Here is a 14,190-nt window from a genome sequence, read left to right on the forward strand (position 1 = left end):
GTTACCCAACCACCGCCCCCAGAGGAGCCCCCGCCCGCGGTTACCCAACCTTACGCTGTCCCCGGAGGGCTCCGCGCCAGTGTTCCCCCCGTCCCGTCCCGTCTCCGAGGGCCCACTGCCCCGGTCCCCATCCCGCTCGGTCCCCGTAGGGCCGGGCCGCCGAGGGGGGGGTCTCCTGAAGCAGCGGTCCCGGAAGACAGCAACACGGCCTCTTTAAGCCGCTCGGACACGCGCTCGGGCCCGTTGCGAGTTGCAAGCGCGCAGGCGTGCGCGTGCCCGTCGGGCCTAGCGAGCGCGCGCGACGCGCGGCGTGCGTGGTGACGCGAACGCGTGGGGTTTCCCGAGACTGCGGGCAGGGGCCCGCCGCGCCCATCCCGATGGCTGGAGGCGTCTGAGGGGCGGACGGAGGCGGCGGCGGCGGCGGCGGCGGGAGCGGGCGCGGGCGGCGAGTGGGGAGCGGGGTCGGGAGTGGAGCAGCCGCCGCGGCGGGAGTGGACCGAGCCTTGCCGGTACGCACCTGCCCGCAGCGCCCGCGGAGCGCGCAGCGCGGCCCGAGCGCGACGACCTCCCGAGCAGCGGCCGAGGCGGCGGTGTGGGCGCGTCAGGCCGCGACGAGGGCGCTGAGGTGAGCGCGGCAGCCCCCAGCCCCTGACCCGGCCTCAGTTCGTCCACCGGCCCGCCCAGGGGGCGCCCGCCCCGCCCCCACCGCACCCGCCGGCCGGGGCCGCGTCTTCCTGCCCCGCCCGGGTGCGGCGGGCGGCGTCCGAAGGCGGGGGCCGGGAGCTGGGGTCCGAGGTTCGGGGTGCAGGGTCGGGGTCGAGGGCGGGGTGTCGGGCGAGGAGCCGGGGTCCGAGGCCCAGGGCTGGGGTCTGAGTTTCGGCCCCGGGGTGCGGGGCTGTGCGCGCCGCGGGAGCTTCCCGTGGCGGCGGCCGGGGCCTCGGGGGCGCGGGTCGGGCGGGGCTGGGCCCTGCGAGGGGAGCCGGACGTGGCGCTCGGGTCCTCGGCACGAGAACAAAGGCCGGGCGGGCGTGCAGGCGGGGCGGTGTCGGCGGCCGGAGCCCCCGCGCGGGCCGCCTATCGGGGTGATTTTGAGGGCCGGGAGGCCGCAGGGGGCGAGCGCGGGGAAGGGGAACAATGAAATGGGGAAGCCGGGCCGCGCGCCGCGGGCGGAGTGGGGATTTAAAGCGGAAGCCGGGCGCGGCGTCGGGAAATGGGAAAATAACGGTTTCAGCCCTTTCGCTGTGCCGAGTCGCGGAGACGGCCGCACTGTGGCCTCGCCCTTCTCTTGCCGAGGCTGGGGTCTGTCTGGCGCCGGCGCCCCGCGCGTGTCGGCCGGGGGGTTGTGCGGACCCTGGCCCGGGCCCGCGAATGAATGGGCCCGGTGGCCGCGCCAAGATGGCGCTCCCGGCGGTGCCTTTGTGGAGCGGCCGCCGCCGCTCCGAGTTTCGGGGCCCGGTTTGCGATATTCCGAAGGCCCGAAGGTGGGGGAGAGGACAGGAAATAGCACAAAGGCTGGGTGTCTTCCTCCTGCCTGGATCGGCTTTTCGGCTGGAAGCGGGGGGGGGGGGGGGAGTGGGGAGCTGAAAATTCCACACGGCTGCTGGCTGAGGCTTTTGACTTTTAAGAACCTCCTATATTTTTCCCTGTCAATCGATAGCTGGTTCAAATGGTATTTTAACATTTCTTATGTCCTTTAAATTACATGGTTAGCATGCAGAAGCAGTATCAGCTTTGTTTGCTTAATTCATCTGCCTGGAAGCCTTTTTTTTTTTTTTTTAAATAATAGAGATAGGATCTCTGTGTAAAAGAGATCCTGTTAACCAGGCTGGTCTCGAACTTTGGGGCTCAAGCGATCCTCCCGCCTCAGCCTCCCAAAGTGCTGGAATTAGAGGCCTGAGCCACCATGTCCATCCTGTCTTCATGGAAGGTTTTTGTTAGGATTGTGAAATGCATTTGTTGGAAGAAAATGCCGATGTTAAAATTTGTGTTTTGAAAAGGGAGTTGGTGTGCATTTACAGTTAGGGTATACAGTACTCGACTTGTGGATAAATAGTGTAGAAATCTTAACCTGCGGTTTTCGTTTGGGGAGCATTGGTTCATTGTATTTTCAGGTTGCTATCTATCTGATAACAGTAGTCTCAAATAGTATTAGGTGATTAAGCAGTTGCTGGTGAGATTATTAATTAAGAAAATGTGAAGATTATTTTTCATGATTAGCAAATGGACGTATTTGTGAAAAGTCCCAGTGAACCATGCATACTGAATAAGGCCTTTGGAGCAAGCATTGTTATCGATAAGGTTTCTGCATAAGTTGTTTTCTAATCTGAAGTGATAGTCTTTTCGGAGAGGGAGGAGCTCTTTATTGAATGTAAGGTTTTAATTTTCATGCTATTGAGATATATAGTTTATTCTGGATTCTTTGGGGAAGTATATATATCAAGAAAGTGAATAGGCAGGTCCTTCTTTCTTTGCTAACGCTGGGCGCGTGGCTGGGGATGAAGCTGGTGCCACTGACATGGAGACAGGTCTGAGAGCCTCCCCAGGGTAGGACTGAGGGGTGGATTTTGGCTTGGTTTATGGTAAGGCAGAACTTTATTATTATTATTTTTTGAGATGGAGTTTCGCTCTTGTTGCCCAGGCTGGAGTACAATGCTGCGATCTTGGCTCATTGTAACCTCTGCCCCCCAGGTTCAAGTGATTTTCCTGCCTCAGCCTCCCGAGTAGCTGGGATTACAGCTACCGCCACCACACCCAGCTAATTTTTTGTATTTTTAGTAGAGATGGGGTTTCACTATGTTGGCCAAGCTGGTCTTGAACTCCTGACCTGAGGTGATTCACCCACGTTGGTCTCCCAAAGTGCTGGGATTACAGGCGGGAGCCACCGCGCCCCGCGGGTAAGGCAGAACTTTCTAACAAGTAGAGAGCTGCGCAGAAATGAACTGCAACTGCAAGGTCTACAGGCTCCTCCTGTCAACCCTGGGGAAAGGCTGGACTGCAGGTGTTGGGCGGTGGTCCCAGGTTAGGAGCGTTTGGTTTCATCAACACTGAAAGTCCCTTTTTTTTTTTTTCTTTTCTTTTAGACGTTGAGAGTTGGAAAACCAGTTAAGTTCTGAGGTGCCTGTGCCCCCTCCCAGTTAAGCATGCACTGCCCAGGCCCAGTGTGAGGATGGCATTTCATCTTCTGCTGGAACCTTTCAAGATGAGTCTTATGGAGGAAACTGTTCCAACATTAAATTTCAGCTCAGAATTGACTTTCTCAAAAGAGCATATCCATTGGACAAAAGCTGTTTCTCTCGTGTAATCTGAATTTATGACACAGCCATAGTTATCAGACAAGTACTGACAGTGCTCTTCGGTGATACCTTTAAAATGTTTTTATTTTTCTTTGATATTTTCAGTTAATTATGTTTTTGGGGGGGTGGGAGAGTTGAAGTAAATTTTCTCAGATTTAATTTTGATCTTAGAAGATTCAAGAGGCTGCAGAATAGTGTTTTTTGTTGTCATTTGTTTTTAAGCGTAAAACCCACTGGGTGTGGTGATTCACACCTGTAATCCCAGCGCTTTGGGAGGTGGGGCGGATCACATGAGGCCAGGAGTTTGAGGCCAGTCTGGCCAACATGGCGAGACCTTGTATCTACTAAAAATATAAAAATTGGCCAGACGTGGTGGCTCGTGCCTGTAATCCCAGCACTTTGGGTGGCTGAGGCGGGTGGATCACGAGGTCAGGAGATGGAGACCATCCTGGCTAACACGGTGAAACCCCGTCTCTACTAAAAATAGAAAAAATTAGCCAGGCGCAGTGGCAGGTGCCTGTGGTCCCAGTTACTCCGGAGGCTGAGGCAGGAGAATGGTGTGAACCCAGGAGGTGGAGCTTGCAGTGATCCAAGATCGCGCCACTGCGCTCCAGCCTGGGTGACAAGTGAGACTCCTCTCAAACGAACAAACAAAAAGCCCGGCGTGGTGGTGGGCGCCTGTAATCCCAGCTACTCAGGATGCTTAGGCAGGGGAATCACCTGAACCCAGGAGGCAGGGATTGCGGTGAGCCCAGATTGCACCACTGCACTCCAGCCTGGGGGACAGAGTGAGACTGTCTCAAAAGAGTTAAACCTCTGTAAATCTTTTTGATGCCCAATGACTTCGATTTCAAACTTGTATCATGTAGGTAGATTTATATTGATCACTTGAGAAGTAGAATTTGAGGAGTCAATTTATTTCTCAAAGGAGGTGTTGTACTATCCCGCAAAAGTACCAGAGCTTTGTTCTCTTCCCTTTGCTTTGTTAAAAATTTTCTGTGTCTTTTGGTTCATTTTCTGTGTGTGTTGGTCCACTGGAAAAGTTGTAGCTTTGTAGCTAAATACAGCTTTGATTAAAGGATGAAAAAGGTCTTCAGGGCATCTGTAGACTCATCTACCATCAGTTGACTTTTTGTAGCTAATACTTTAATGAATAACGTTGATTTTATTTTAGAAGTGCAGTGTTGGCATTTATTGTAGTTTTGTCGTTGGATTGTTTGTCTCTGCCCAAAAGATTTGGCTCATGTCGGTCTCTAAATTGGATTACATTCTTACTGTCTGTGACTTTGGCTTTAGCATTAGTGGATTGGTAATAGATATTCTCAATTTTTAAATCTGGCTTGACCATATGGCAGGCCATGTTATTTTGAAACCCCTATTTAGTGTAAGTCTCATAAGACATGGAACACAAATTTTTAGAAAATTTTAAACTGGTTTGGCTGGGCGTGGTGGCTCATACCTGTAATCCCAGCACTTTGGGAGGCCGAGGCAGGAGATTGAGACTACCCTGGCTAACACGGTGAAACCCTGTCTCTACTGAAAATAAAAAAAATTAGCCTAGTGTGGTGGTGGGCACGTGTAATCCCAGCTACTTGGGAGGCTGAGGCAGGAGAATGGCGTGACCCGGGAGGCAGAGGTTGCAGTGAGCCAAGATTGCGCCACTGCACTCCAGCCTGGGCGACACAGTGTGACTCCGTCTCAAAAAAAAAAAAAAAAGAAAGAAAATTTAAACCGGTGTTTAAATTCTGATTTCAGGTTTGCATTTGTTAAGAGTGGTTGGAGAGATGATGAAGTAGGCAATTCAGTTAAGTGTTTGGTTTAGGAACATAGAATGAGGAGATAAAATACATTTAAAATGGAAACTATCAGAAATAGTTTATGAAACTGCAGTGTTCAACATTATTGAAAGAAAAAGCAGGGCAAACATATATGGGAGTGTGCATGAAGAGAAAGAGAAATACAACATCACACCAGCTGCTCTGGGAGAGGGATGGAGCACTACCTCTTTCAAAGCTGTGTATTTTGTTCCAGAATTTTGATTGAAGAAATATAGGCAATCTATAGGCATTTGAGTTTGCTAGTGGATTAGTGGAATGCTGAAAGCTTTTTTTGTTTTGAGACAGTCCCACTCAGCCGCCCAGGCTGGAGTGTAGTGGCGCAGTCTCAGCTCACTGCAACCACCGTCTCCCAGGTTCAAGTGATTCTCCAGTCTCAGCCTCCCGAGTAGCTGGGATTACAGGCACCCGCTGTCATGCCCAGATAATTTTTTAAAATTTTATTTCAGTAGAGACAGAGTTTCACTATGTTGACCAGGCTGGTCTTGAACTCCTGACCTCAGGTGATCCGCCCGTCTCAGCCTCCCAGAGTGCTAGGATTACAGTCATGAACCGCTGCTTCCTGCCGGAATGCTGAAAGTTTTTTTTTAAACCTTTTAGCCTCTTGTTCTTGTAGCAATGCCTACCATTGGGTGCCATGCTAATCAGTGGAAATTACTCCTGGCTTTCAGTGGTAGAAAAGCTTTCTGTTTTATAGAGCAATGTTGCTTGCTTTCTTTTTTTTAAGATTAAGTGAAAGTATTTCTTTTTTTATGTCTTCTTAAGTTAGAATTCTGAGAAAGACCCATTTTTTAAAAGTTAACTGATTAAAAAGACCAAATTAAGATTATCTAAGGCAAATTTTTTTTTTTTGAGATGGAGTTTCGTTCTTATTGCCATTGCTAGAGTGCAATGGGGCGGTCTTGGCTCACTGCAGCTTAATGCCTCCCGGGTTCAAGCGATTCTCCTGCCTAACAGTCTACCAAGTAGCTGGGATTACAGGCGCCTGCCACCACACCCAGCTGATTTTTGTGTTTGTAGTAGAGATGGGGTTTCATCTCTACTAGAGAGATGTTGACCAGGCTGGTTTCCAACTCCTGACCTCAAGTGATCTGCCTGCCTCTGCTTCCCAAAGTGCTGGAATTACAGGTGTGAGCCACTGCGCCCAGTTTATCTAAGATAATTCTTAAGTTTATTCTGTTGAACGTATTTTGCCATTGATAAAATAATGATTTGATCATTAGTTGCTCCAAGCTTACTAATGCATTTTATCAAGAGAGGACTTTATGTATTAATTCATTCACCTGTTAAAATTGGAACACTGGCTGGGCACAGTGGCTCACGCCTGTAATCCCAGCACTTTGGGAGGATGAGACGGGTGGATCATGAGGTCAGGAGATCGAGACCATCCTGGCTAACATGGTGAAACCCCGTCTCTACTAAAAATACCAAAAAACTAGCCGGACGAGGTGGCGGGCGCCTGTAGTCCCAGCTACTCGGGAGGCTGAGGCAGGAGAATGGCGTGAACCCAGGAGGAGGAGGTTGCGGTGAGCCGAGATCCGGCCACTGCACTCCAGCCTGGGCGACTGAGCGAGACTCCGTCTCAAAAAAAAAACAAAAACAAAAACAAAAAAAACAAAAAATTAGTTGAACCCGGGTGTGGTGGCGGGGGCCTGTAGGCCCAGCTACTTGGGAGGCTGAGGCAGGAGAATGGTGTGAATCCAGGGGGGTGGAGCTTGCAGTGAGTGGAGATCTCGCTGCACTCCTCCAGCCTGGAGGACAGAGCAAGACTCCATCTCAAAAAAAAAAAAAGAATTGGAATACTGAGGGCATCAATGGAATGTATTCTTGTTTACTGGTGGGTAATCGTGTCTCCATGCATGTCTGTGTGCAGTCCTGTGGCACTTAGAAAATATATTCCCTATGTTGATTACAGACACTCAACTTCCCGCCGAGTGTTGTAATTAATAAAACTTTTAAAAATTCTGGGCTGGGTGTGGTGGCTCACGCCTGTAATCGCAACACTTTTGGAGGCCAAGGTGAGCGGATCACCTGAGGTGGGGAGTTCGAGACCAGCCTGACCAACATGGAGAAACCCCGTCTCTACTAAAAATACAGAATTAGGCATGGTGGCACGTGCCTGTAATGTCATCTACTCGGGAGGCCAAGGCAAGAGAATTGCTTGAACCTGGGAGGTGGAGGTTGTGGTAGCTGAGATAGTGCCATTGTGCTCCAGCCTGGGCAAAAAGTGAAACTCCGTCAAAAAAAAAAAAAAAAAAAAAAAAAATTCTGGACACTTTCTAATTAGATGAGCATGTCAGAGAGTCTACAGTAGGTTTCAGAAGTTTGTCATAGGAATTTTAAAATAGTTCCTAAATTCTAGGGAGGGAGAGAAATTCAGTAGTTTCCAAAAGGATTGGCACTAAGTTAGAGCCCAGCTCAGCTCTGTCACCTCACTGGCTGATTTGCAGTGTTAGGACTTTTATTCGCACTGAAAATCAAGATCAAGCCAACTTCTGCCTTTCCACAGGAGCTTTCTGTCCTCCCTGAGCCTGCCTTAATTTAGGTCACCTGCAGTGTTAGGACTTCTGTGTCTGTCCTTATCTGTGACACAGGCATCCTAGAGCCGCCTTCATGGGGTCATTGTGAGGATTGAGTGAGTCCGGATGCAGGCACTGATAACGGAGCTGTGTAAGGGTTAGCCATTTCTGTTGCTGATGGCCTTGCTTTGTAAAAATTTCTTTTATGGCAAGGTTAAAAAATGTTATTATAAGATGACAGTGTACTGAGATTTTCTTTTTCCAGAAAAATATTATGGTTCCAGAAGAATATTAATTCAGGGTGTGGAACATACATATTAGCTATCTTTGCAAATCCCTATCACTTATTTACTGCCTCACTTTCTTTTTTTTCTTTTCTTTTTTTTTTTTTTTTTTTTTGAGACAGAGTCTCGCTCTGCCGCCCAGGCTGGAGTGCAGTGGCCGAATCTCAGCTCACTGCAAGCTCTGCCTCCTGGGTTTACGCCATTCTCCTGCCTCAGCCTCCCGAGTAGCTGGGACTACAGGCGCCCGCCTCGTCACCCGGCTAGTTTTTTGTATTTTTTAGTAGAGACAGGGTTTCACTGTGTTAGCCAGGATGGTCTCGATCTCCTGACCTCGTGATCCACCCGTTTCGGCCTCCCAAAGTGCTGGGATTACAGGCTTGAGCCACCGCGCCCGGCCTTTTTTTTTTTTCTTTTTTTGAAACAGAGTCTCACTCTGTCGCCCAGACTGGAGTGTAGTGGCGCTATCTCAGCTCCCTGCAAGCTCTGCCTCCTGGGTTCACGCCATTCTCCTGCCTCAGCCTCCTGAGTAGCTGGGACTACAGGCATCCGCCACCACGCCCGGCTAATTTTTTTTAGCCAGGATGGTCTCAATCTCCTGACCTTGTGATCTGCCTATCTTGGCCTCCCAAAGTACTGGGATTACAGGCGTGAGCCACTGTGCCCAGCCTTTTCTACCTCACTTTCTACTAAATCTTCTCTCACATCCTTGTCTTTTCTTGAAAGGTTTTGTTTCTTTTTATTTCATTTTTTTTTTTTTGAGACAGGGTTTTGCTGTGTCACCCAGGCTGGAGTGTGGAATGTGATGGTATGATCATGGCTCACTGCAACCTGAATCTCTGGGGCTCATACAATCTTCCTGCCTCAGTCTTACAAGTAACTGGGACCACAGGCACATACCACCTTGCCCAGCTAATTTTTTTAAATTGTTTGTAGAGACAGGGACAGGCTGGTCTCCAGCTCCTGAGTTCAAGTGGTTCTCCTGCCTTAGCCTCCCAAAGTGTTGGGATTATAGATGTGAGCCACAGCACCCTGGTCTTAAAGGCTTTCCTTTACCTTTGCAGAATAATCTTGAACTATGCCTCATTATTCTCCTGCCTCAGCCTCCAGAGTAGCTGGGATTACAGGCGCCCGCCACCACACCCAGCTGATTTTTGTATTTTTAGTGGAGACGGGGTTTCGCTGTATTGGCCAGTCTAGTCTCAAACTCCTGACCTCACCCGCCTCGGCCTCCCAAAGTGCTGGGATTACAGGCGTGAGCCACCATGCCCTGCCCGTTTATGTTCATTTTTTAGAGAATTCTCCTCCCCCCATTTATGAAGCTAGAGTTTTTTGAATTTCACCAAAATTTGTTGACATCCCTTGATTTTTGCTGACTAGGGACAATAATTAAATATTTTCCACTTATTTTTATAAACTGTAATACTGATTTGTTTCTTTATTTAACAGATGTTGACTTAGCACCTTCTCTCTCTCTCTTTTTTTTTTTTTTTTTTTTTTTGAGATGGAGTCTTGCTCTGTCACCCAGGCTGGAGTGCAGTGGCGTGATCTCGGCTTACTGCAACCTCTGCCTCCCGAGTTCAGGCACTTCTCTTTCCTCAGCCTCCCAGATAGTTGGGATTACAGGCACATGCCATCCCGCCTGGCTAATTTTTTTTTTTAAATCTTTGTAGAGATGGTGTTTCACCATGTTGCCCATGCCGGTCTCGAACTCCTGAGCTCAGGCAATCCTCCTGCCTTGGCCTCCCAAAGTGCTAGGATTACAGGCGTGAGCCACTGTGCCCGGCCCCAATTTAGCACCTTACTGGGTCCTGAGGCTGTGAGCCGTAGTAGAAGGCACGTGATCCAGGGCCTTGCTGAATTCATGGTCTGATAGGGAGCCTGACGCGCAGGCACAGAGCAGAGGGCATTGGCTGTGGCTCCCAGGGAGACCACCCTGTCCAGAGTTTAGTGGCAGCTTCTCATAAAAAAGCTTCCAAGTTGAGACCTGAATTGGAGTCTGTCTGGCAGGCAGGTGGGGATGGAGGGGAGGAGTGTATCCTAGGCTGAAGAGATGGTGTGTTTTTTATCCGGCAACCAACTGGTCTCCTTTACTGTCTCCAGCACCCAGCACAATGTGTGCCAGGTGCTCAGTAATTATCCAGCAGGTAAGAGCACAGCACATCCAGGGACGGAAGTTCCAAAGGGCTAGCAGAGTGGTGAGAAGTGGAAGCCAAAAGGTTTAGAGCCTAGATAAAGAGCTTTTACCTTGAGGCCAGGCACGGTGGCTCACGCCTGTAATCCCACCACTTTGGGAGGCCAAGGCGGGCGGATCATTTGAGGTCAGGAGTTTGAGACCAGCCTGGCCAACATGGTGAAACCTCGTCTCTACTAAACATATAAAAATTAGCCAGGCATGGTGGTGCACACCTGTATTCTCAGCTACTCATTAGGCTGAGGCATAAGGATGGCTTGAATCCGGGAGGCAGAGGTTGCAGTGACCCAAGATCACCCCAGCCTGGGTGACAGAGTGAGACTCAAAAAAGAAGAAAAAAATGAACTTTTACCTTGAGAGCTTCAGGAAGCCTTGGAAGACTTGTAAGGAGATTGATCTGATGGGGATCATTACTTGGTAGTTGAACATAGAGTGCTCAGGGGAGGGAGGGGCCTCTAGTCAGTTGGCAAAGCTAGTGTAGAAAAGGAAAGGGGTCTGGAGCAGGGTGATGATTGGTAAGACCTGGTGACTGAAGGGAAGGTGAGGGTGGCAAGAAAGATGTAAATGACCACAGGTTTCCATCGGCCCTCTGGGTAGCTGCGGGGTATGATGAGTTTAGTTTGTGTGTGTTGGGTTTGAGGAATCTCTGAGGCATTCTCATGTTTTGCATCAAGGGTACAGCGGGCCTTATACTTTCTCCTCCCTGTCCTTGGAAAACTCTCCTCCTAGCTGTGTGTTTGCACAGTTCACTCCCTTTCTCCATTCAGGCCTTTGTCCATGTATCCCTTCCTCTGAGGGTGTGCTCTGATCTGATTGATCTCTGTCGCTTTACCCCACTCTGTCTTCGTAGCCTGATACTGCTCTTCCCACTTGTTCTAAGCTCCATGGACACAGGCACTCTGGTTCACTGCAGGCCAGCCCCTAAAACAGTGCACAGTACATGTTGACATAGTGACTCCTGTACCTGTGAATGGGGTGCTCTGGAGGATGGGTCTGGATGGAGGCAGGCCTTTGGGAGTTAGCAACATTTCGATGATGATTGAAGTCTTAGGAGCAGTGGTCACTTAGAGCAGTGGTTCTTAAAAGTGTGATCGTGGACCCCTAGGGGCTCCTGAGACCGTTTCAGGAATTCACTTGGTCAGAACTATTTTCATAATCATATTAAGATGTTATTTAACTTTTCATTGTGTTGACATTTCATTGATGCTGCAGAAGCAGTGGAGTGTACAACTCCTGTCTCCTTAGCACAACTCAAGGCTTTGGTTCCAAACTAGTCTCAGCAGCCACTGCCATGGCACTCACAGTGCTCTTCACCGCCATGAACCCACAGTGAAAGAAAACCCTGTTAATCTAATGTCCCTGGTGAAGCAATAAAAATTGACTGTATTAAACCTTATCATTTGAAAATCTATCTTTGTAGTGTTTTGTGTGATAAAATGGAAGTAGGTATAAAGCACAGTGAAATACAATAGCTGTCTCCAGGAGGAGTTGTGTAATTGAGTTGAAAGAATGGCGGACAGAAAACAACGGCTGTTTAGATTAGATGTGGATATTTGGCAGATACTATCTTGAAAATGAATGGGCTGGGCGCGGTGGCTCAAGCCTGTAATCCCAGCACTTTGGGAGGTCGAGACGGGCGTATCACGAGGTCAGGAGATCGAGACCATCCTGGCTAACACGGTGAAACCCCGTCTCTACTAAAAAATACAAAAAATAAAAAATAAAAACCTAGCTGGGCGTGGTGGCGGGCGCCTGTAGTCCCAGCTACTTGGGGGGCTGAGGCAGGAGAATGGCGTAAACCCGGGAGGCGGAGCTTACAGTGAGCTGAGATCCGGCCACTGCACTCCAGCCTGGGTGACAGAGAGAGACTCCGTCTCAAAAAAAAAAAAAAGAAAGAAAATGAATGAAGTGAACGAGATACTTCAAGGAAAATAACTAACACTGTTGTTGCCAGTAATAAAATTTGAGCTTTCAAAGGAACATTTTGGAAAACTTGGTTCTGCTACCATGAGCTTGACATCTTCCCAGTATTGATAGACTTTTCTTATAAGCTAGATGATGATACTAATGAAATTTAAAAAATATGTAATGAAATGTGTCAGTATTTGAAAGATCTGCTTAATTCAGTGAACCTACATTTTCCTACATTGCCTGTAATCCCAGCACTTTGGGAGGCTGAGGCAGGCGGGTGACTGGAGGTCGGGAGTTCAAAACCAGTCTGGCCAACATGGTGAAACCCCATCTCTACTAAAAATACAAAAAAATTAGCTGGGCGTTGTGGCATATGCCTGTAATCCCAGCTACTCGGGAAGCCGAGGCAGGAGAATCACTTGAACTTGGGAGGCAGAGGTTGCAGTGAGCCGAGATTGTGACACTGCACTCCAGCCTGGGGGATAGAGCGAGACTGCATATCAAAAAATAAAATAAAAATAAAATAAAATATAAAATAAAATACATTTTTGTGCTTGATTACAGCTCACACCTGTAATCCCAGTGCTTTGGGAGGCCGAGGCAGGAGGATCGCTTGAGGCCAAGAGTTTGAGACCAGCCTGGGCAACATAGTGAGACCCCCATTTGTGCAAAAATTTGAAAATTAGCCAGGCATTCTGGTGTGTGCCTGTGGTCCCATCTACTGGGGAGGCTGAGGCAGGAGATTGATTGAGCCTGGCAGGTTGAGGTTGCAGTGAGCTGTGGTTGTACCTTGGCACTCCAGCCTGGGTGACAGACTGAGACCCTATTTCTTTCTTTCTTTTTTTTTTTTTTGGAGACAGAGTCTCACTCTGTCACCCAGGCTGGAGTACAGTGGCGTGATCTTGGCTCACTGCAAGCTCCGTCTCCTGGGTTTACGCCATTCTCCTGCCTCAGCCTCCTGAGTAGCTGGGACCACAGGCGTCCGCCACCACGCCCAGCTGATTTTTTGTATTTTTAGTAGAGACGGGGTTTCACTGTGTTAACCAGGATGGTCTCGATCTCCTGACCTCGTGATCCGCACGCCTTGGCCTCCCAAAGTGCTGGGATTACAGGCGTGAGCCACCGCGCCCGGCCAACTGAGACCCTATTTCTTTAAAAAAAAAAAAAAAAAAACTCTTTCTTTTAACTGCATATCTATGTGAGACTGAATTTTCCTCATAGACTTCAGCTAAAACTGTGTGTTGCAGCAGGCTGAGAGCAGACACAGATGTGAAGATCCATTGCTTCCATTGAGGCAGACAATACAAATGTAAAATACAGCTTCTCACCAGATTATTTTTCTTAGAAAATAGTTCTTTTTTTTTTTTTTTTGAGACGGAGTCTCGCTCTGTCGCCTGGGCTGGAGTGCAGTGGCATGATCTTGGCTCACTGCAAGGTCTGCCTCCTGGGTTCACACCATTCTCCTGCCTCAGCCTCCCAAGTAGCTGGGACTACAGGCACCTGGCTAATTTTTTGTATTTTCAGTAGAGATGGGGTTTCACCGTGTTAGCCAGGATGGTCTTGACCTCCTGACCTCATGATCTGTCCGAAGCTTCCCAAAGTGCTGGGATTATAGGTGAGCCACTGTGCCCAGCCAAGAAAATAGTTATTCTTTATAAAAATGTTATGTATGGTAACATGCAGTGGGCTTCTTTTCAAATCATTTAATAAACAATTTTAGAACATCTCAGTTTTAATTTATAGCATAGTAAATATTGATAGATCAAACCCCATAAACAAAAGCCCCTGGGGTCCTTAATAGTTGAGGATGTAGAGGGGGCCTGAGCTGAAATATCTGAGCAGCACTGGTTTAGAGAGTGGGCCAGGTTGGGCCGGGCGCGGTGGCTCAAGCCTGTAATCCCAGCACTTTGGGAGGCTGAGATGGGCGGATCATGAGGTCAGGAGGTTGAGACCATCCTGGCTAATACGGTGAAACCCTGTCTCTACTTAAAAATACAAAAAACTAGCTGGGCGACGAGGCGGGCGCCTGTAGTCCCAGCTACTCGGGAGGCTGAGGCAGGAGAATGGCGTAAACCCGGGAGGTGGAGCTTGTAGTGAGCTGAGATCCGGCCACTGTACTCCGGCCTGGGTGGCAGAACAAGACTCCGTCTCAAAAAA

The 14,190-nt window shown here is 49.1% G+C and overlaps 1 protein-coding gene across 3 annotated transcripts in view; it reads left to right on the forward strand.

Annotated features, from left to right (window-relative positions):
- Positions 1 to 324: 324 nt before the first annotated feature.
- GNB1 (G protein subunit beta 1) overlaps positions 325 to 14,190 on the forward strand; it is a 112,275-nt gene continuing 98,409 nt past the window's right edge. Inside the window, exon 1 of one of the 3 annotated variants that reach the window (XM_023215132.1) lies at positions 325 to 625. The gene's annotated coding sequence lies outside the window, so the exon portion shown is untranslated. The remainder of the gene's footprint in view (positions 626 to 14,190) is intronic. The other 2 variants (XM_023215131.1, XM_023215134.2) reach the window with 2 other exon arrangements.

The sequence above is a fragment of the Piliocolobus tephrosceles genome, chromosome 1, assembly GCF_002776525.5.
Source record: "Piliocolobus tephrosceles isolate RC106 chromosome 1, ASM277652v3, whole genome shotgun sequence".
Lineage (NCBI taxonomy): Eukaryota > Metazoa > Chordata > Mammalia > Primates > Cercopithecidae > Piliocolobus > Piliocolobus tephrosceles.